The sequence below is a fragment of the Canis lupus genome, chromosome 3 (assembly GCF_011100685.1).
Source record: "Canis lupus familiaris isolate Mischka breed German Shepherd chromosome 3, alternate assembly UU_Cfam_GSD_1.0, whole genome shotgun sequence".
Lineage (NCBI taxonomy): Eukaryota > Metazoa > Chordata > Mammalia > Carnivora > Canidae > Canis > Canis lupus.
In genome coordinates, this window is record NC_049224.1 from 53,971,838 (window position 1) to 53,994,133 (window position 22,296).

The 22,296-nt window shown below is 40.2% G+C and overlaps 1 protein-coding gene and 1 long non-coding RNA gene across 7 annotated transcripts in view; one reads left to right on the forward strand and one right to left on the reverse strand.

Moving 5' to 3' along the window:
- BLM (BLM RecQ like helicase) overlaps positions 1–21,751 on the reverse strand; it is a 98,689-nt gene extending 76,938 nt beyond the window's left edge. For all 3 annotated transcript variants that reach the window (XM_038532886.1, XM_038532887.1, XM_038532885.1), the window contains exon 1: positions 21,626–21,751. The gene's annotated coding sequence lies outside the window, so the exon portion shown is untranslated. The remainder of the gene's footprint in view (positions 1–21,625) is intronic.
- A 132-nt stretch (positions 21,752–21,883) lies between these two features.
- The window catches only part of LOC102156686, a 29,999-nt gene continuing 29,586 nt past the window's right edge, over positions 21,884–22,296 (forward strand). For all 4 annotated transcript variants that reach the window (XR_005357085.1, XR_005357084.1, XR_005357086.1 and 1 more), the window contains exon 1: positions 21,884–22,126. This is a non-coding gene — a long non-coding RNA (uncharacterized LOC102156686). The remainder of the gene's footprint in view (positions 22,127–22,296) is intronic.

Genomic DNA, 22,296 nt, shown 5'->3' on the forward strand with positions numbered 1-22,296 from the left:
AAAGAAGCAGGCTCCTTGCGGGGAGCCCGAAGCGGGACTCTATTCCTGGATCCAGGATCATGTCCTGAGCTGAAGGCAGATGCTCAACCGCTCGCTGAGCCACTCAGGTGCCCCTAACAGGCCAAAACCTAAATCAAAGTGGACAACTAGAGAGTTAAGGAGAGCACTGAAACTGCTTTTGTCCTAAGACAGATGTCTAAATCCTGAGAATCTGGGTATCAATTTTGATAGCCTTGGAGGGAAAAGACAGAATGAAAGTTAGGCCTAACCAGGGGGGAAAGTCCCCCTATAAAATCGGCAACCCCAACGGCCTTATCGTTTGGGAAAAGGTAAACTAATATTAAATCCCACTTCTTTTTTTTTTTTTTTTTTATTCATGAAAGACACAGAGAGAGAAAGAGGCAGACACATAGGCAGAGGGAGAAGCAGGCTCCAGGCAGGGAGCCCGGTGTGGGACTTGATCCTGAGACCGCGGATCACGCCCTGAGCCAAGGGCAGGTGCTCAACCGCTGAGCCACCCAGGAGTCCCTTAAATCCCACTTCTATTGCTGGTGTTTGTAAGTGAATAGAAGTTACCAATTGAGAGGGGCTATGTGGGAAAGATCCTGAGATCACAAGCCCAAGAATATTTTCTTATTTATTTATTTATTTATGACAGTCACACACACACACAGAGAGAGAGAGAGAGAGAGAGAGAGGGGCAGAGACACAGGCAGAGGGAGAAGCAGGCTCCATGCACCGGGAGCCCGATGTGGGATTTGATCCTGGGTCTCCAGGATCGCGCCCTGGGCCAAAGGCAGGCTCCAAACCGCTGCACCACCCAGGGATCCCCCAAGAATATTTTCAAATCAATTTGTACACCTGAATAATTTCTTAAAACTTCAAGTCATTAATTTAGATTGAAGTGATCCTAGCTCCAAAGTACCTGGCAGAAGCAAATGCAAAAATGTCTCTGGAGAAATATATATCTTAGGGCTTAAATAATTTCCATAAATAATTTTTCAAGACAATGTATAGCAAACACAGACAAAAATAGCCAAGCACACAAGGAAACAAGGCACCAGGAATGAGACCTTGCAGTAATAGAAATGGTCGAACAGGCATAAAAGTGTAAGGCAACTAAACTTATGTTTAGAAAAATCAAAGACAAGCTTGGAAATAACTGCAGTATGATCTTGCCAAAAGGACTTCTAAAAATGAAAAATACAATAACCAAAACTAAGAATTCAATGAATGGATTTACCAATACATTACACACAACTAAAGAGATATTAGTAAATGGGAGGGAAAATCAGAAAAAAGTGTCCAAGATCCGTCTCCAGGGATTTCTCACCTTCTTACCTGGTCCAAGCCTTTTGAGCAAAGGACATGTTAAGTCTTTGGCAGCTAGAGATAGCATGTCCCTCCAGAGAGATCTGGAGTCAGACCTCCCGAGAGACATCCCACAGTAGTAAAGACAAAGCCCTCTCCTTTCTCTCCCTTGAGATATTTCCTTACATTTCAGGGTAATAAACCTTAAGACACCCTCCCCATCTCACCCCAGGGTAGACCTGCCTACATCCTAAGGTAACAAGTAATCTCTCTGGAAGGAAGGATGTGCATATGTGTCAGCAATTCAGTGCTCAAAGTCTCTGGGTTTTGGAGTTCCTTTTCTGTGATGCACTAAACTGCATGTACGTACAGGTATCACCTAGTCCTTATTGCCTCACCCTGTGGGAATCAGGGCACAAGAAACTGATATAAGATATTGCTGGGTGTTTTTGCTGTAATAAATTGTCTATATCTCTGATCCAGGGGTCTTGGGTCTTGTCAGTACATATATAAATGTGTATAAAAAACTATGACAAGGTAACTTACTAGTTTAAAAACAGGACAAAATCTAAGATCCTTCATGGTTTCTGACATAACAAATGCATACACAGAGAGATAAAGAAAACAGGTGGAAAATAAGAGAAGTTAAAAGACACAGAAGATATAGTGATTCTAACAGAAATCTCGTTCCAGAAAGAGGAGAAACTGAGGCAGAATTTATACTTAAAAAGATAACAGCTCAGATGTTTCCTCCAGAATCAAAGACATGAATCTTCAGATTCAAGAAACCAAACAAATTCTGAGCAGGATAGATAAAAAGAAATCCATACCAAAATACATCATTGTGCAACATTTGAACAGAAAATTGATTTCTCTTCAGCAAAAATGAAAATCACTTTCCATGTGCTGACAGAAAATAACCTAGAACTCTTTTCCCAGCAAAACTATCCTTCAAAAATTGAGATTGAATTATATACTTTATTTTTTTTTTTTTTTTTTTTTTTTTGAATTATATACTTTAAAAGGATGAATTTTGTGATTTGTGAATTACATCTCAGTAAAGTTGTTACTTTTAAAACTGACTATAACAAAAGCAACGGATAAGTGCTGAGGATGCAGAGAAATTGGAACCCTCATACACTGTTGTGAGAGCATAAAATGGTGCAGCTGTGTTGGAAAAGTCTGGCAGTATTTCAGAAGATTAAACACAGAGAAACCAGCAATTTCACTCCTAGATATATACTCAAAAGAACAGAAAACATGGATTCAAACAAATACTTGTACCTGAATGTTCACAGAGGCAGTATTCATAATACCCAAAAAGCAAAACAACCCAAATGTCCATCCACTGATGAATGGAAAAATAAAACATAGGTATCCCTGTGAGGAAATATTTGGTCATACAAAGGAATATAGTACTGTTTCATGCTACAATAATGAGAACCTTGAAATATTACACTAAGGCAAAGAAACCAGTCATAAGAACCACATATGATATGATATGATTCTATTTATATGAAATGTCCAGAATAAGCAAAGCTGTATAAACAAAGTAGCTTGTGAGTGCCTGGGAGTGAGGTGGTGATCAGATTGGGGGATGATGGTGAAGGGTGTGGAGGTTGTCTTTGGGTTGAGGAAAATGTTTTGAAATCAGTCATGACAATGGCTGCACAAGTCTATGAACATAGTAAGAGCCACTGAGTTGTTCTCGAAATGGGTGAATTTTACACTATGTGAATTACCTCTCAAAGTTGTTAGGAAAGAAATCAAGGCAGAGCGCCTGGGTGGCTCAGTGGTTGAGCATCTGAGTTCAGCTCAGGGCATGATCCCAGGGTCCTGGGATCGAGTCCTGCATCGGGCTCCCCACAGAGAGCCTGCTTCTCCCTCTGCCTGTCTCTGCCTCTCTCTCTGTCTCTCTCATGAATAAATAAATAAATGGTGCTGGGAAAATTGGACAGCCACATGCAGAAGAATGAAACTAGACCATTCTCTTACACCATACACAAAGATAAACTCAAAATGGATGAAAGATCTAAAGTGAGACAAGAATCCATCAAAATCCTAGAGGAGAACACAGGCAGCACCCTTTTTGAACTTGGCCACAGTAACTTCTTGCAGGATACATCTATGAAGGCAAGGGAAACAAAAGCAAAAATGAATTATTGGGACTTCATCAAGATAAAAAGCTTCTGCACAGCAAAAGAAACAGTCAACAAAACTAAAGGACAACCTACAGAATGGGAGAAGATATTTGCAAATGACATATCAGATAAAGAGCTAGTATCCAAGATCTATAAAGAACTTATTAAACTCAACAGCAAAGAAACAAACAATCCAATCGTGAAATGGGCGAAAGACATGAACAGAAATTTCACAGAGGAAGACTTAGACGTGGCCAACAAGCACATGAGAAAATGCTCCGCATCACTTGTCATCAGGGAAATACAAATCAAAACCACAATGACATACCACCTCACACCAATGAGAATGGTAAAAATTAACAAGACAGGAAACAACAAATGTTGGAGAGGATGTGGAGAAAGGGGAACCCTCTTGCACTGTTGGTGGGAATGTGAACTGGTGCAGCAGCCACTCTGGAAAACTGTGTGGCTCAAAGAGTTAAAAATAGAACTGCCCTACAACCCAGCAATTGCACTGCTGGGGCTTTACCCCAAAGATACAGATGCAGTGAAACGCCGGAACACCTGCACCCCGATGTTTATAGCAGCAATGTCCACAATAGCCAAACTGTGGAAGGAGCCATGGTCTCCATATAAGGATGAATGGATAAAGAAGCTGTGGTCTATGTATACAATGGAATATTACTCAGCCATTAGAAACGACAAATACTCACCATTTGCTTCAATATGGATGGAACTGGAGGTTATTATGCTGAGTGAAATAAGTCAATCGGAGAAGGACAAAGATTATATGGTCTCATTCATTTGGGGAATATAAAAAATAGTGAAAGGGAATAAAGGGGAAAAGGAAAAAAATGAGTGAAAATATCAGTGAGGGTGACAGAACATGAGAGACTCCTAACTCTGGGAAATGAACAAGGGGTGGTGGAAAGAGAAGTGGGCGGGGGGTTGGGGTGACTCAGTGACAGGCACTGAGGGGGGCACTTGACGGGATGAGCACTGGGTGTTATGCTATATGTTGGCAAATTGAACTCCAATAAAAAAATTAAAAAATAAAATAAAATCTTAAAAAAAAAGAAAAAAAGAAAGAAATCAAGGCAATATAAAAAATTTTCAGATCACCAAAACCAATAGTTTGCCACCAGTGACTCTCATTAAATGAGATTCTGAAGGAAGTATTTAAGGCAGTAGAAAAGTAAGCCTAGATGGAAGTTCTCACATGATAGGTGGACTGAAGGAAGTCAAGAAAGTGGTAAATACATGACTAAATCTATGCAAGCCTTGACTGCACAAAGCAATAATAATAATGTCTTGTAGGGTGAAAAATAAAATAGTTAAAATACCCAACAGTAATGACACATAAGTGAGGTGCTCCAAGGCCTCTGTGATTTAAGGGGTGTATGGTGTTGTTTAGTTTTAGACTTTGAGAGGACAAATATGCATGCTGCACATTCTAGGGTAACCACTAGAATGAAGAATAAAAATAGAATAACTTAAAATCTAGAAGGTGAAAATGAAATGATTAAAAAAAAAAAAAAACTCACCTAAAAGAAAGCTATACAGGCTCCTAGGTGGCTCAGTTGGTTAAGTGCCTGACTCTTGATTTTTGCTCAGGTCATAATCTCAGGGTGGTGGGATCGAGTCCCACATGGGGCTCTGCGCTCCGTAGGGAATCTGCTTGAGATTCTCTCCCTCTGCCCACCTGCCCCACTCATGCCTGCTCTCTCTCAAATAAATAAAATTTTTAATTTTATTTTTAAAATTTTTATGTAATTTTTTTAATATGGAGAACTGAAGGTTTAATTTTAATTCCAGTATAGTTAACATACAATGTAATATTAGTTCTAGATGTACAATACAGTTATTCAAAAATTCTATATATTACTCAGTGCTCATCATGATAAGTGTACTTTTAAATCCCCATCACCTGTTTCATCCATCTTCCCACTTACCTCCCCTCCAGTAATCATCCATTCTCTATATTTAAGAGCCTGTTTTTTGGTTTATTTCCTTTTTCCTTTGCTCATTTGTAGAAGTAGCACTATTTAAAAAATAAGGGTTGGGCAGCTTGGGTGGCTCAGCGGTTTAGTACCGCCTTCAGCCCAGGGCCTGATCCTGGAGACCTGGGATCGAGTCCCACATTGGTCTCCCTGCATGGAGCCTGCTTTTCCCTCTGCCTGTATCTCTGCCTCTCTGCCTCTGTGTCTCTCATGAATAAATAAATAAAATCTTAAAGAAAAAAAAATAAGGGTTATCTCCAAATTAATCCATTTATTCAGTGCAATCCAAATCAAATAGCCAACAGGAGGTTTTTTAAATTCAATTAACTAACATATACTGTATTATTGGTTTCAGAGGTAGAATTCGGTGATTCATCAGTCTTATATAACATCCAGCGATCATTACATTACGTGCCTTCCATCATGTCCAACCCCCAGTTACCCTACCCTCCACCTCTTCCCTTCCAGCTACTCTCCGTTTCTTTCTTATGATTAAGTCTTGTGTTTTATCTTGTTTTATTTTTTCCTCTCTTCCCCTATAGTCCTCTGTTTTGTTTCTTAAATTTCACACATGAGTGATATAAAATTGTCTTTCTCTGACTGACTTATTTCGCTGAGCATCATACCCTCTAGTTTCATCTATGTCGTTGCAAACAGTAAGATTTCATTCTTTGTGATGGCTGAGTAGTATTCCATTGTGGACATTGCTGCTATAAACATCGGGTGCAGGTGCCCCTTCGGATCACTACATTTGTATCTTTGGGGTAAATATCTAGTAGTGCAATTGCTGGCTAATAGGGCAGCTCTATTTTCAACTTCTTGAGGAACCTCCATACTGTTTTCCAGAGTGGCTGCACTAACTTGCATTCCCTCCAATAGTGTACGAGGGTCCCCCTTTCTCTGCATCCTTGCCAATATCTGTTGTTTCCTGACTTGTTAATTTTAGCCATTCTGACTGCTGTGTGAGGTGTATCTCACTGTGGTTTTGATTTGTATTTCGCTGCTGCTGAGTAATGCTGGGCATTTTTTCATGTGTCTGTTGGCCATTTGTAGGTCTTCTTTGGAGAAATGTCTGTTAATGACTTCTGCCCATTTCTTGATAGGATTATTAGTTCTCTGGGTGTTGAGTTTGATAAGTTCTTTATAGATTTTGGATACTAGCCCTTTATCTGATATGTCATTTGCAAATATCTTTTCCCACTCTGTTGTCTTTTGGTTTTGTCGACTGTTTCCTTTGCTGTGTAAAATCTTTTTATCTTAATGAAATACCAATAGTTCATTTTTGCCTTTGCCTTTGTTTCCCTTGCCTTTGGAGATGTGTCTAGTAAGAAGTTGCTGTGGCCAAGGTCACGAAAGTTGCTGTCTATATTCTCCTCTAGGATTTTGATGGATTCCTGTCTCACATTTAGGTCTTTCATCTATTTTGAGTCTATTTTTGTGTATGGTGTGAGGAAATGATCCAGTTTCATTCTTTTGCATATGGCTGTCCAATTTCCCCAACACCATTTGTTGAAGAGACTTTTTTCCATGGGATATTTTTTCCTGTTTTGTCGAAGATTAGTTGACCATATAGCTGAGGGTCCATTTCTGGATTCTCTATTCTGTTCCATTGATCTATGTGTTTGTTTTTGTGCCAGTACCACACTGTCTTGATGACTACAGCTTCATAATAGAGCTTGAAGTCCAGAATTGTGTTTGGTTTTCTTTTTCAACATTCCTCTGGCTATTAGGGGTCTTTTCTGGTTCCTTACAAATTTTAGGATTATTTGTTCTAACTTTGTGAAATAAGGTGATGGTATTTTGATAGGGATTGCACTGAATGTGTAGATTGCTCTAGGTAGCCTAAACATTTTAACAATATTTATTCTCCTAATCTATAAGCATTGAACGTTTTTCCATTTGTGTCTTCAATTTCTTCCATAACTGTTCTATAGTTTTCTGAGCACAGATCCTTTGCCTCTTTGTTAGTTTTATTCCTAGGTATCTTATGATTTTGTGTGCAACTGTAAATGGGATTGATTTCTTCATTTCTCTTTCTTCTGTCTCATTTTTAGTATACAAAAGTGCAACTGATTTCTGTGCATTGATTTTATATCCTGCCACTTTGCTGAATTCCTGTATGAGTTCTAGGAATTTTGGGGTCAAGTCTTCTGGGTTTTCCATACAGAATATCATGTCATCTGCAAAGAGGGAGAGCTTGACTTCTTTGCTGATTCGGATGCCTTTTATTTTTTCTTGTTGTCTGACTGCTGAGCCTAGGACTTCTAGTACTATGTTGAATAACAGTGGTGATAGTGGACATCTCTGCCATGTTCCTGACCTTAGGGGAAAAGCTCTCAGTTTTTCCCCATTGAGATTACTATTCTTGCTGTGGGCTTTTTTATAGATGGCTCTATGATATTGAGGTATGTTCCCTCTATCCCTACATTGAAAGTTTTAATCAAGAAAGGATGCTGTACTTTTGAAATATTTTTTCTGCATCAACTAGAGGATCATATGGTTCTTATCCCTTCCTTTATTAATGTAGTGTATCACATTGATTGATTTGCAGATGTTGAACCACCCAGGAATAAATCCCCCTGGGTCATGGCAAATAATCCTTTTAATGTACTGTTGGATCCTACTGACTAGTATCTTGGTGAGAATTTTGCATCCATGCTCATCTGGGATATTGGTCTGTAATTCTCCTTTGTGGTGGGGTCTTTGGTTTTGGGATCAAGGTAATGTTGGCCTCATAGAACGAGTTTGGAAGTTTTCCTTACATTTCTATTTTTTGAAACAGCTTCAGAAGAATAGATGTTAATTCTTCTTTAAACGTTTGGTAGAATTCCCTTGGGGAGCCATCTGGCCCTGGACTCATTTATTGGGAGATTTTCGATGACTGCTTCAATTTCCTTACTGGTTATGGGTCTGCTCAGGTTTTCTATTTCTTCCTGTTTCAGTTTTGGTAGTTTATATGTCTCCAGGAATGCATCCATTTCTTCCAGATTCCCTAATTTTTGGCATATAATTGCTCATAATACGTTCTTATAATTGTTTGTATTTCTTCAATGTTGGTTGTGATCTTTCATTCATGATTTTATTTATCCAGGTCCTTTTTCTTTGCTTTTCGATAAGTCTGGCCAGGGGTTTATCAATCTTATTAATACTTTCAAAGAACTAGCTTCTCATGGCATTGATCTGCCCTACTGTTCTTTTGGTTTCTATTTCATTTATTTCTGCTCTAATCTTTATTATTTCTCTTCTCCTGCTGGGTTAGGCTTTACTTGCTGTTCTTTCTCCAGCTCTGTTAGGTGTAAGGTTAGCTTGTGTATTTGAGACCCTTCTTGTTACTTTAGAAAGGCTCATATTGCTATAAACTTCCCTCTTAAGACCACCTTTGGTGCATCCCAAAGGTTTTGAACAGCTGTGCTTTCATTTTCATTTGTTTCCATGAATATTCTTAATTCTTCTTTAATTTTCTGGTTGACCCATTCATTCTTTAGTAGGATGCTCTTTAGTCTACATTTATTTGAGTTCTTTCCAAATTTCCTCTTGTAATTGAGTTCCAGTTTCAAAGCATTGGTTTGAAAATATGTAGGGAATGATCACAATCTTTTGGTACCGGTTGAGACCTGATTTGTAACCCAGTATGTGATCTATCCTGGAGAATGTTCCATGTGCACTCGAGAAGAATGTGTATTTTGGTGCTTTAGGATGGAATGTTCTGACTATATCTGTGAAGTCCATCTGGTCCAGTGTGTTATCAAAGCTCTTGTTTCATTGTTGATCTTCTGCTTAGATGATAGGTTCGCTGCAGTGAATGGGGTGTTAAAGTCCACTACTATTATTGTATTATTATCAATGTGTTTCTTTAAATTTTGTTTTATTGTTTTTTTTTTAATTTTTATTTTATTTATGATAGTCACAGAGAGAGAGAGAGAGAGAGAGAGAGAGGCAGAGACACAGGCAGAGGGAGAAGCAGGCTCCATGCACCGGGAGCCGGACGTGGGATTCGATTCCGGGTCTCCAGGATCGCGCCCTGGGCCAAAGGCAGGCGCCAAACCGCTGCACCACCCAGGGATCCCTTTCTTTAAATTTTGTTATTAATTGGCTGCTCCCATGTTAGAGGCATAAATATTTACAACTGTTAGATCTTCTCGTTGGAGAGACCCTTTAATAATGACATAGTGTCCTTCCTCATCTCTTATTACAGTCTTTGGTTTAAAATCTAATTTGTCTGATATAAGAATTGCTACCTCAGCTATCTTTTGATGTCTATTAGCATTATAAGTGGTTTTCCACCCTCTCACTTGAAGTCTGGAGGTGTCTTTGGGTCTAAAATGAGTCTCTTGCAGATAGCATATCTATGATCTTGCCTTTTGTTTTTTTAATCCAATCTGATACCCTGTGTCCTTTGATTGGGGCATTAAGCCCATTTACATTCAAAATAACTATTGAAATATATTAATTTAGTGTCATTATATTACATGTAAAGTCACTGTTTTTGTATATTGTCTCTGTCCCTTTCTGGTCTATGTAACTTTTGGGCTCTCTTCACTTCAAGGACCCTTTTAAAACTTTCTGTAGGGCTGGTCTGGTGATCACAGGGAGTGTGCTTGAGATTCTCTTCCTCTGCCTCTCTCCCTGCTCACATGCACTCTCTCTCAAATAAATATAAATCTTTTTTAAAAAGCTATAAAAATTAAGAACTTAGGAAACAACAGATCTGGTGAGGATGTGGAGAAAGGGAAACCGTCTTACACTGTTGGTGAAAATGCAAACTGATGCAGCCACTCTGGAAAACAATATGGAGGTTCCTCAAAAAGTTAAAAATAGAGCTAGCCTATGACCCAGGAATTACACTACTAGGTATACAGAGTGATTCAAAAGAACACCTGCACCCCAATGTTTATAGCAGCAATGTCCACAATAGTCAGACTATGGAAAAAGCCCAGATGTTCACTGGCAGATGAATGGATAAAGATGTGCTGTGTGTGTGTACATAGGAATATTACTCAGCCATCAAAAAGAATGAAATTTTGCCATTTGCAATGACACAGATGGAACTAGAGGGTACTACGCTAAGCAAAATAAGTCAGTCAGAGAAAGACAAATACCATATGATTTCATTCATATGTATAATTTAAGAAACAAAACAGGGCAGCCCCGGTGGTGCAGCGGTTTATCACCGTCTGCAGCCCAGGGCGTGATCCTGGAGACCCGGGATCAAGTCCCACGTCAGGCTCTCTGTGTGGTGCCTGCTTCTCCCTCTGCCTGTGTCTCTGCCTCTCTCTCTCTCTGTCTCTATGAATAAATAAAATAAAATCTTAAAAAAAAAAAAAGAAACAAAACATGAACATAGGGGAAAGCAAGGAAAAATTAAGATGAAAATTGAGTGGGAGGCAAACCAAGAGACACCGAACTCTAGGGAATAAACTGAGGGTTGCTGGAGGAGAGGTAGGTGGAGGTGATGGACATTAAGGAGGGTACATGATGTAATGAACACTGGGCACTATTTGAAACTGATGAATCACTAAATTCTACCTCTGAAACTTAAAAAATAAAAAAGCTATAAAAAAAAATAAAAGAAAAATATAATACAAATTAAGAGATAAGTTAGTAGTAGATTTAAATCCAAATATTTGTTAGTTATAATAAATATAAACTGACAAATTACTTTGGCTAAAAAGATTATCTGAACTTAAAAATGAAATCTATTATATTTGTTATTTGTTAGAGACATGTCTAAAACAGGAGATGTGTAGAAAACTGAATGTAAGATGAAAAAATAGGTAAAAACTCCCCAGAAGAAAGCTGAGACTGCTACATTAATATCAGACAAAATCGATTTTAAGACAGAAAGCCTTACTAGAGATAAAGAGGGTCACTGTATAATGATAAAGAATTTAATTCACCAGAAAGATATAACAACTTTAAATCTGTATGGCCCATAAAATAACTGTAAAATACATGAACCAAACTGATAGAACTATAACAAACAGAAAAAGACTATAATTATAGACTTAAAATGACCTCTCAGTAATTGCAAGAACAAGTAACTAAACAGTAACGACCCTGAAGATTTGAATAACACAACCTTTACAACTTATAAAATGTGCATTCTTTTCAAGAAGAGATGCTTACAGAAGCTGACCGTGTACTAGGCCATAAGGCAAGTCTCAGTAATTACAATGGACTGAAATCACAACATGTTTTCCAACCCAATATAATTATGCCACAAATCAATAATTGGAAAAAGTAACTGTTGTAGTATCCATTGATGATTCACGCCTGAAGAAATAATGGTATGACTGTAAACAGTAGGATTGTGTAATGATGGTTTTCATAACCCCATCCATCATTCTTTGTATTGGCATCATCGTTCAGCAGCTGACATGCTACTGTAAAGAACTTTCCTTTCTCCCCTATTTGCTTTTTATCAGTCAGGATTCTTAATGTATTTGGTGGGTTGTAATCCATTACTGTCACTATTTTCACGCTCAAGTAGTTTCATATTTGATTAGTGGAGCTCCTTCAAGCTGGCTCCTGAATCCTTTTTTATTTTTAATTGTGCTAAAATACATGTAATATAAAATTTACCATCTTAATCATTTTTAAGCATACACTTCTGTGGAATAAGTATATTCACACTGTCACACAACCAATTGCCAGAACTTTTTCATCTTGCAAAACTGAAACTCCATACCTGTTAAACAGTAACTTTTCCCTTCCCCGGCCCCTAACAATTACCATTCTTTCTGCTTCTATGAATTTAACTACTTCGGAGGACCATACAGTATTGTCTTTTTGTGACTGGCTTGTTTCACTTGGCATATTGTCTTCAAGGTTTATTCACACTGCAGCATGTGTCAGAATTTCCTTCCTTTTTAAAGTTTAATGATATTTCATTGTATGGCTCTAACACATTTTGTTTATCCATTCTTCTGTCCATGGACATTTGGGTTGTTTCCACTTTTTGGCTATTGTGAATAATGTTGCTGTGAACATTTGTGTACAAATGTCTCTGAAACTCTGCTTTCAATTCTTTTGGGTCTATACCCAGAAGTGGAATTCCTGGATCCTATGCTAATTCTATTATTTTCAAAAAGATTTTATTTATTCATGAGAGACACAGAGAGAGGCAGAGACATAGGCAGAGAAAGAAACAGGCTCCATGCAGGGAGCCCGATGTGGGACTAGATTCCAGGACTCCAGGATCACGCCCTGGGCCAAAGGCAGGGGTTCAACCGCTGAGCTACCCAGATGTTCCTAATTCTATTATTTTTAATTTTTGTGGAATAGTCATACTATAGTTCACAGTAGCTGCACCATTCTACATTCCCAGCAACAGGGCACAATTTCTCCACATCCTCACCAATACTTGTTATCATCTAGGTTTTTTTAATGGTAACCATCCTAGTGAGTGTGAAATGATATCTTGTGTCTTTGATTTGCATTTTTCTAATAAATTAGTGATGCTGAGCATCTTTTCGTGTGCTTTTTGATCATCTGTGTATCTTCTTTGACAAAATGTCCATTCAAATCCTTTGTCTAGGGGATCCCTGGGTGGCGCAGCGGTTTGGAGCCTGCCTTTGGCCCAGGGTGCGATCCTGGAGACCTGGGATCGAATCCCATGTCCGGCTCCCGGTGCATGGAGCCTGCTTCTCCCTCTGCTTGTGTCTCTGCCTCTCTCTCTCTCTGTGACTATCATAAATAAATAAATAAAAATTTAAAAAATTAAAAAAACAAAAACAAATCCTTTGTCTACTTTTAACTGAGTTGTTTGTTTTAAGGAACTATAGGAGGTTTTTTTTTTTTTTTTAAGATTTTATTTATTTATTTGAGAAGCAAAAGAGAGCTGAAGAGGGAGAGGGAGAGGCAAACTTCCTACTGGGCAGGGAGATGCAGGGCTTGATCCCAGGACCCTGGGATCATGACCCAAGCCAAAGGCAGATGCCTAACCACTGAGTCACTCCTATGCCCCAAACCATAGGGGTTCTTCATTCTGGAGTAGGGGACGGGGAGCAGAAGGGAGGCATTTTTAAAGAGACATAAGAAAACTTTTGGGGGAGATGAATATGTTGACAAACCTGACTGTAGTGATGATATCTCCTATCAAACTGATCAAATTGTACACTTTACAGGGTTATCTGGGATGGCTCAGTTGGCTGAGCAACTGAGTCTTGATTCTGGCTCAGGTCATGGGGGGATTGTGCCCCGCATTTGACTCTGCACTCAGCATGAAGTTGGCTTGGGATTCTTAGCCTCTCCCTCTGCTCCCACCCCCCTCCACCCCTACTTGCATGCACATGCACTCTCTCAAAAAAACAAAAAAAAAACAAAAAAAAAACACCCTAATTATATGCAGTTTATTGTAGATCAATAAATCTGCTTTAAAAAAAAAAGAAAACAAAACAAAACCCAAAGACCTCTAGAAGACTGAAAAGTTTTGGGGAAATTTTATTTCACTTTAGCCCTTCAACAGCTAAAGGCAGATGACTAAACCAACAATTGTAAGAATACAAAGTAACTAAGAAAAAAAGAATTTGGAAGTTTTCCTTCATTTCCTATGCTCTGAAACAATGAATTTTAACACTGGGATTATGTGGACTCCTAAAATTTTCAATAGAATTTCTCTGTGAAACCATTTAGATCTAGTGTTTTGTTTCCAATGGGACAGTTCTTTCATAACCTCATTCTATGAAAATTGAGTTATTTAACTCCCATCTTTGCTGGCGTCAATTTTGGTAAACTGTATTTTCTTAAATTGTTTTTTCATTTCATTTGAATTTTCAAATTCATTTAACACAGAAGTATGCAAATTAATATTATTAAAACATTTTTTTTCCACTTGTCATTTGTTATTTTGTATTTGTGATTTCTCCCAAAGTTGCTCAGGTCGTGATCCTGGGATCTGGGATCGAGTTTTGCATCAAGCTCCCTATGAGGAGCCTGTTTCTCCCTCTGCCTATGTCTCTGCCTCTCTCAGTTTGTGTCTCTCATGAATAAATAAATCTTAAAAAAAAAAAACTAAGATTATTATTTCTCAATCAGATGTTTCTCTGTTCTTCATCTCATTAACCTATTTCAATCTTTATTATTTTTTATTCTTTTGTGCTTTCGTTTTACTTTGTCTTTTAAATTGAGATTTTTTTTTTAAGATTTTATTTATTTTTTCATGAGAGACAGAGAGAGAGAGGCAGAGACACAGGCAGAGGGAGAAGCAAGCTCCACACAGGGAGCCCAATGTGGGACTCGATCCTGGGTCTCGGGGATCCCGTGCTGGGCTGACCACTGAGCCACCCAGGCTGCCCCAATTGAGGGTTTAATTTTCCACATGAAAGGGTCTTTTTGCTTTTTTAAAATTTCATTTTAAATTTCTAGTTTTGTTATATAGTGATAAGGACTGTTTGTAACACTTCTACTTTATGGAAATTACTAATCTTCCTTGCAACTTAACAGATGAACTGTTTTTATGAATGTAAATGTACACTTAAGAAAATAGATCATGGGATTCCTGGGTCACTAAGCACCTGAGTCTTGGTTTCAGATCGGGTCATGATCTCAGAGTCCTGAGACAGAGCCCTGCCTCTGGCTCCATGCTCAGCCCAGAATCTTTCTCCCTCTCCCTCTTCCTCTCTTCTACTACTCTCTCAAATAAATAAAATCTTTAAAAAAATAAAGTTTCTGGAGAATAATATAGAATAACTTCTAAGAGATTTCTCAGTTAAGATACAAAAAGCACTAACAAAAAAGAAAGATAATTGAATTACATTTTAATTTAAGAACTTTTACGTGTCAAATAGCTTTTAACAGTGCCAAGACTTTTGAGACAACAGAATATAAAGAAAAGCAAGGTAATGGCGGCACAAAAGTCAGGATAATGGTTATCTTTGGGGTAGAGGATGAGATGGGGTAGACACAGGGGCCTCTGACGGTGTTAGCTACATGCTATTTCTTACCTGAGACCTAGGTACAGGGGTATTTTTGACAAATATGTTATTAAGCTATTTTGGGGTTACCAGAGACTACCCCCTCACTGTCGGTGATTCACTGAAACAACCTGCAGACTCAGCATGTAGTCTTATTTACAGCTAAAATCTATTACAGCTACAAAGAGCAGGAACACACAGCTGGATGTGCAAGGACACACAGCGAGATCAGCAAGAGAGACCCATCGGGGCTGTATGACTGTTCTCTACCTCCCAAGGAGCACTCTCGCTCTCTCAGGGAAGATGCAGCAAGGTGTGTGCACCATTTCTGCCCCAGGAAACCTGTCAGAGACTCAAAATCTAGGGTTTTTCCTGGGGGCTGGTCACACAGGAACCGTTCCTCTGCCCACCAAAAATTGAGACTCTCAGAATGAAAGCTGGTGTTAGTATCTCAGGTAGGCAAAACAACCATATTGGCTTAGGAAAGGCTTTAAAAGCCAAGTTCCCACTCATCAGCCAAGAAGCAATCTTGTAAGCAGGTCTTTCTAAAGGTAAGTTTCAGGCTTACTATGTGAATTCATTCCTGCACAGCTTATGTAGATGTTTTTTGCACTTTCCTCTATGATATTTCACAATAAAAGATGCTTAAAAATGGTTGACTAAAATATACTAAGTCTATGTTTAAAAGCCACAAAGAATATTTGCAATACATGTAACTGACAAATAAGTAGTGTATGGAATGTATAAACAATTCCTACAAAATAATGAGATAAAGGCAAGACAGCTGCAAAGAAAGACAAAAAAACTTGGACACTTAAAAATAAGGAAACAGTCCAGAAACACAAGGCACTCAACTTGACTAATAATCTAGGGAGTTAAAACCACAAGAAAATACTATACGTATGTCTACTAAATGGGAAAAAATTACAACACAGTATCAAATCTTAGCAAGAAGGTGGGGCAATGGAATTCTCACAGGCTAGTAGAAGGGAGCGCAACAACTTTTGAAAACAATTTGACCTGATATAGGAAGGTAAAAAGGAAACATACTCTGACCCAGGATTTCTCTTAATCACATATACAAACTAATGAACACATACAAGAACATTCACCACAAACATCAATAGCCAAAACCTGAAAACAATGCAAATGCCATCAAAAAGCAGGATGGATAAAAATAAACCAAAACCAAAAAAACACGATGGATAAACTGTGGCACAATCACACAAAGGAATATTCTACAGCAATCATATGAATTTTTATTAAAAATTATTTCAAAAATTAAAAAAAAAACCTATATCCACAGTATGGAAGACTCTCACAAACATAATGTTGAACCAAACAAGACAAAGTAGAAATACATAAACTCTCAAAAACAGGTAAAACTGAACTACATTATTTATGGATGCATGTATAAGGTAAATGATGAAGGTAAGAAAATTATCACAAAAATCACAACAGTTCTCTCTAGTGTGGGGAGGAGGTTATGATGAGGGAAAGCACACTCCTGGGGCACCAGTAATATCCTATGTCTTGATTTGTTTAATGGTTATGTGTAATTATCATTTTACAGTCATCTTTATGTTTAATAAACATAGTTTATTTAGTTTTAATGTATAATTAAGCTATAATTTTTTAAACTTTGTAATTTTATTTTATTTTATTTTATTTATTTATTTTTTAATATTTTATTTATTTATTTAGGATAGTCACAGAGAGAGAGAGAGAGAGAGAGGCAGAGACACAGGCAGAGGGAGAAGCAGGCTCGATGCACCGGGAGCCCCACGTGGGATTCGACCCGGGGTCTCCAGGATCGCGCCCTGGGCCAAAGGCAGGCGCCAAACCGCTGCGCCACCCAGGGATCCCTAACCTTTGTAATTTTAAAATAATTATTCTTTAAATTGTATATATATACACTAAGTACTTCCTAAGATACTATGTATCTTCTTTCTCAAAAAATTCTTTGAGAGGACATGGGGTGGCTCAGTAGGTTAAGCATCTGACTCTTGGTTTCAGGTCAGGTCATGATGTCAGGGTCCTGCAATCAAATCCGAATCATACTCTGCACTCAGCTCAGTGTCTGCTTTGAATTTTCCCTTCCTCCCCCTCTTCCTCTGCCCCCTCCCCACATGCACGTGGCTCTCTCTGACTCTTTCTAAAATAAATAAACTTTTAAAACAAAATTTCTGAGAAAAAGTTACCAAAAACAAATAAATATTAAAAACATACAAAGAACACCCAATTTCCCATGAACGAATGATCAGACTGTAAACACACAGTTCACCAAAATACAGACACTAAATAAACTTACGAAAAAACATTCTTTTCTAATAATTAACAGCATTAAGCAACACTGCATACCTATTAAGCCAAGGAGAGTGCAATACTGTGATAATTTATAAGATAAATGACAACCATGAAGAGTAGCTACATGGAATGATTTAATATTGGAAAAACAAAAGACTAAATTATTAGTACATTATGCTTACAGCTAAGAAATCTGTATAGCTAAAATTTGGAAAGGACTCATGACAAAGGAAAATAGCTGATGTGGTTGAAGGACAGGATTGTGTCTGCAATATTTTTTCCTTGATATTGTGTGTGTTTCATTAAGATACAGGAATTTTTATTTTATTTTATTTAAAAAAATTATTTTATTTTATTTTATTTTATTTTATTTTATTTTATTTTATTTTATTTATGATAGGCACACAGTGAGAGAGAGAGGCAGAGACATAGGCAGAGGGAGAAGCAGGCTCCATGCACCGGGAGCCTGATGTGGGATTCGATCCCGGGTCTCCAGGATCACGCCCTGGGCCAAAGGCAGGCGCTAAACTGCTGCGCCACCCAGGGATCCCGATACAGGAATTTTTAAACAAAGTAAATGCAATAGGTCCTTGCAATTTTTTTTTTTTTTTTACAGATTTTATTTATTTATTCATGAGAGACACAGAGAGAGGCAGAGACACAGGCAGAGGGAGAAGCAGGCTCCCTGCAGGGAGCCCAATGTGGGACTTGATCCCAGGACCCCAGGATCATGCCCGAACTGAAGGCAGACACTTAACCACTGAGCCACCCAGGTGCTCCAGGTCCTTGCAATTCTAGAGAATAAAGTCCTTACGTCATAACCCCAAGACCTTCCACAAGGTGACTTCAACATGTATTTTTTACTTGGTGCCACGCACCATGCTGGGCACTGGAGTACAGAGACAGGCAAGACATAATTACTCCCCTCAACAAGCTTCTAGGCTGGCAGGAAACAGACATGTCAACAAATAATTACCACCCAAGGAAGTAAGTCCCACAAAAAAAGTCTCTTCATGAAAGTCTAGGACTTCCCACATGATCAGACCCATAAATACAGAGAACAAACTAATGGTTGCCAGAGAGGAGGGGTCGGGGGATGGGCAAAATGGGTGAAGGGAAGTGGGAGGTCCAGGCTTCTAGTTAGGAAATGAAGAAGTCACAGGGATCAAAGCTACCTCACAGGGAATATCATCAATGATGCTGTAATAGCCTTAGGTGGTGAAAGGTGGTAGCTACACTTGCAGTAATCACAGCATGAAATCTAGAGTTGTCAAATCACTATGCTGTACACCTGAAACAAATGTAACATTGTGTCAACTACAATTTAAAAAACAAAATGGAAAAAAGGGGGGGGCAAGTGGGGGCCAGTCTACAGCTTCCCTGATGAAGTAAAAACTCAGGAAAATCACAGAGCTTTCCAAAGAACACTGAATTGAATCTTGAAGGATAGGTGAAAGCTTCCAGACAGGGTGGAGGTGTGAAGGGTGTCTATGCAGTATTTGTGCCAAGTCTGAGGTAGAAGAGGAGGTGGCTAGAGAAGGAGCCTGCTTAAAGACATGCTACAGGCAATGGAGAACCACTAGGGCTTTTAGAATTTAGTTCCCAAGAGTACTTTGCAATTATCTTGGGCCTCTTTGTTCTATCCTTTCTTTCCTTAAAAGAAATATAATATACACACACACACATTATATATCAGAATATATATTTAGTTAAAATTAGTATTAAAATGTATTTGAGGGCAGCCCCGATGGCCCAGTGTTTTAGCACTGCCTGCAGCCCGGGGTGTGATCCTGGAGATCCGGGATCGAGTCCCACATCAGGCTTCCTGCATGGAGCCTGTTTCTCCCTCTGCCTGTGTCTCTGCCTTTCTCACTCTCTCTGAATAAATAAATAAATAAATCTTAAAAATAAAATAAAATAAAATAAAACGTATTTGAGAATATATGTTGGAATATTTAAAATTAGTATTAAAATATATTTATTTTTATATATCATGTATTTCTTTTAATTTTAAATATTTCAAACATAAAAAAAATGATACCCATGTACCCAGCAACTAAATTTAAGAACTCAAATTCTCTCCTACTCTCTTTCAAAGGCATAAAATGTTTCAGATATATTTGAAATCCCACTCACTCCTCTTTTCTCCTCTTCCCTCTACCCTCATAGATAATACTATCTCAAAGTGGATGCCTACGATTTCTCTGTACATTGTTCTTTCACTGCATATCTAACACCATGGGCTTTGCCCAGTTTTTAAACTCTGGGTTTCCTTATCAGTAAAATGAAGGCAGTAGCTACTTCTCCCAGTTAGTGGATTAGAAATAGAATGTATATGGTGGCTATCATGGTGACTGGCACTGAAAAGAACTGAAGACCCAGAAATTTCATTCCCTCCTCCTAGACCATAAGCTACTCTCCAAAAGCAGCTTTGGTAACAAAATGTTGGTTCAATTTCATTCTTTTTTTTTATTATTACTATTATTATTATTAATTTATTAATGAGAAACGCAGAGAGAGGCAGAGACTTAGGCAGAGGGAGAAGCAGGCTCCTTGTGGGGAGCTCGATGTGGGACTCAATCCCAGGACCCTGGGATCATGACCTGAGCCAAAGGCAGACACTCAACCACTGAGCCACCCAGGCCTCCTGGTTCAATTTAGCTCTATTTATATTCCCCAAACGCAATACTTCTGCCTCTCTTCCTTCCCAATTGCTGACCTTTACCATGCTCTCTGCCATTACTGCCCGTTAACCTTGACAGGGACACAAATGCTACTTATCTATTATCTACACTGGTGGGGATCCCTGGGTGGCGCAGCGGTTTGGCGCCTGCCTTTGGCCCAGGGCGAGATCCTGGGGACCCGGGATCGAGTCCCACATCGGGCTCCCGGTGCATGGAGCCTGCTTCTCACTCTGCCTGTGTCTCTGCCTCTCTCTCTCTGTGACTATCATAAATTAAAAAAAAAAAAAAAAATTTTTATCTACACTGGTGGCACCAGGAGCTGTCAGGCCATTAAATGTCTAAAGTGCTGAGTAACCTGAGAGCAGGTGGGACGTATGGGAGAAAGCCTGGTGTCGTGGAAGATGCCTTGGAGTTAGGCAGCTCAACAAAGGGACAGCCTCTTGATGCTTCAGATTCTTCTAGTCAAAAATCAGGACAATTTCACCTACTTCTCTGGATGCTGGTGATAACAGAACCCTAACTATGTACCAAGTACTCTTTGAAGCATTTATTGTATATAATAAGCCATTTAATCCCAACAAAACCTCCAGGGTGTAGAAGAAATAATTCTCCCCATATGACAGAAGGAAAGGAAAGCACTGAGTTTAAGTGACGAGTGGGACAGGCACTGAGCTGTTGCGTGGAAGAGCTGGGATCCGACTCCCCTCCCCCCCCCCGCAAGGGGATGCACTCGGCGTCCTTAACCACTCCCCAGTGCGGAGGTAGGGCGGAGCTGCATTTGTAAGACAACGGGTCCCAAGCACGAGGCACGCAGTGCACCCAAAACAACAGCAGCCCGGCACGTGACCGTGGAAGGGTCCGGGACGAGTAGAGCGTTTTGACGTTCCGGGGGAGATGGGCAGCGCCGGGGGTCTGGGCTAGGATCACCAGTGACCGCTCTGTGCCGGGCACCCCGGCAAGTGGGCACCGGAGTACGCGAACAACAAGACGGGGGCTAGACCGGCTCTTCCCTCGACGCCCAGGGCGACCCTGGCCCACGCCCGGGCCTCTGCTCGCGGGTCCGCGAATACGCGTGCTTCTCTGCTCTCCCCCCTGGGCTGCTAGCCGCTACGGAGAGCTCTGCGGGCCTCGCCGCGCGGGGGGTGGCGGGCAACGGGGGAACCGACGAGCCTCCCTCTCCAGCCCCGGAGCCGGGTCGCCGGGAGCGGGGATGGGCCGGGCTAGGGCTCGGGCCCCTAGGCCCGTAGGTCTGAGCGCGCTGCACTCACCTTTCACGCTGGCTCACAGCTGGCAAAACCTCGGTCCAAACTCCCCGCGCCGCCTCCGCAGCCTCCGCGCCGCGCGCCAGCTCACTGCGCGCCGGAAGCCGGCCGATCCCGATTGGCTGCTTCCTGGGGAAGCCGACCAGTGGCGTCGTCGCGTGGCACCTGTCCCCGCCCCCGGGGGCTGCCGGGGCCGGATCTTGCCAATGCCCAATCAGAACGCGGAAAACAGGTCACGTGATGGCGACGCCCCGCCCCCGGGCTTCCGGCACTCTCGCGATGTTTGTTTTCCATGTGTATTTTGGTATCGGTGGAGGTTTTGAGTAAGGGGATCAGGAAACCCGGCTGTGACGGGAGTGAAAAACCCCGGAGTTTGAGAGGAGCGTGAGGCAATTCGACAGGCCAGGCGGAGAGTTTGGCGGATTGTCCCCTCTACCTCCTTGCAACGCTGGCTTCCCCCCGCCCCCCAGCTCCCGAGCGGGAGCGACTGAAAATTGTCATCGACGGGTAAGGGTCGCAAACTCAGAGGGCTCGAGGACGTGTGCAGGACCCGAGGGAGAAGCTACGCCGGACTCTGGGCTCTGTGATGCCAGATTTTTTTTTCCTTCCCTTCCTTCTCCCCCCCATCTCTTTTCCCTTCCTCCCTCCCTTTCTCCCTTCTTTCCTTTCTCTAAGAA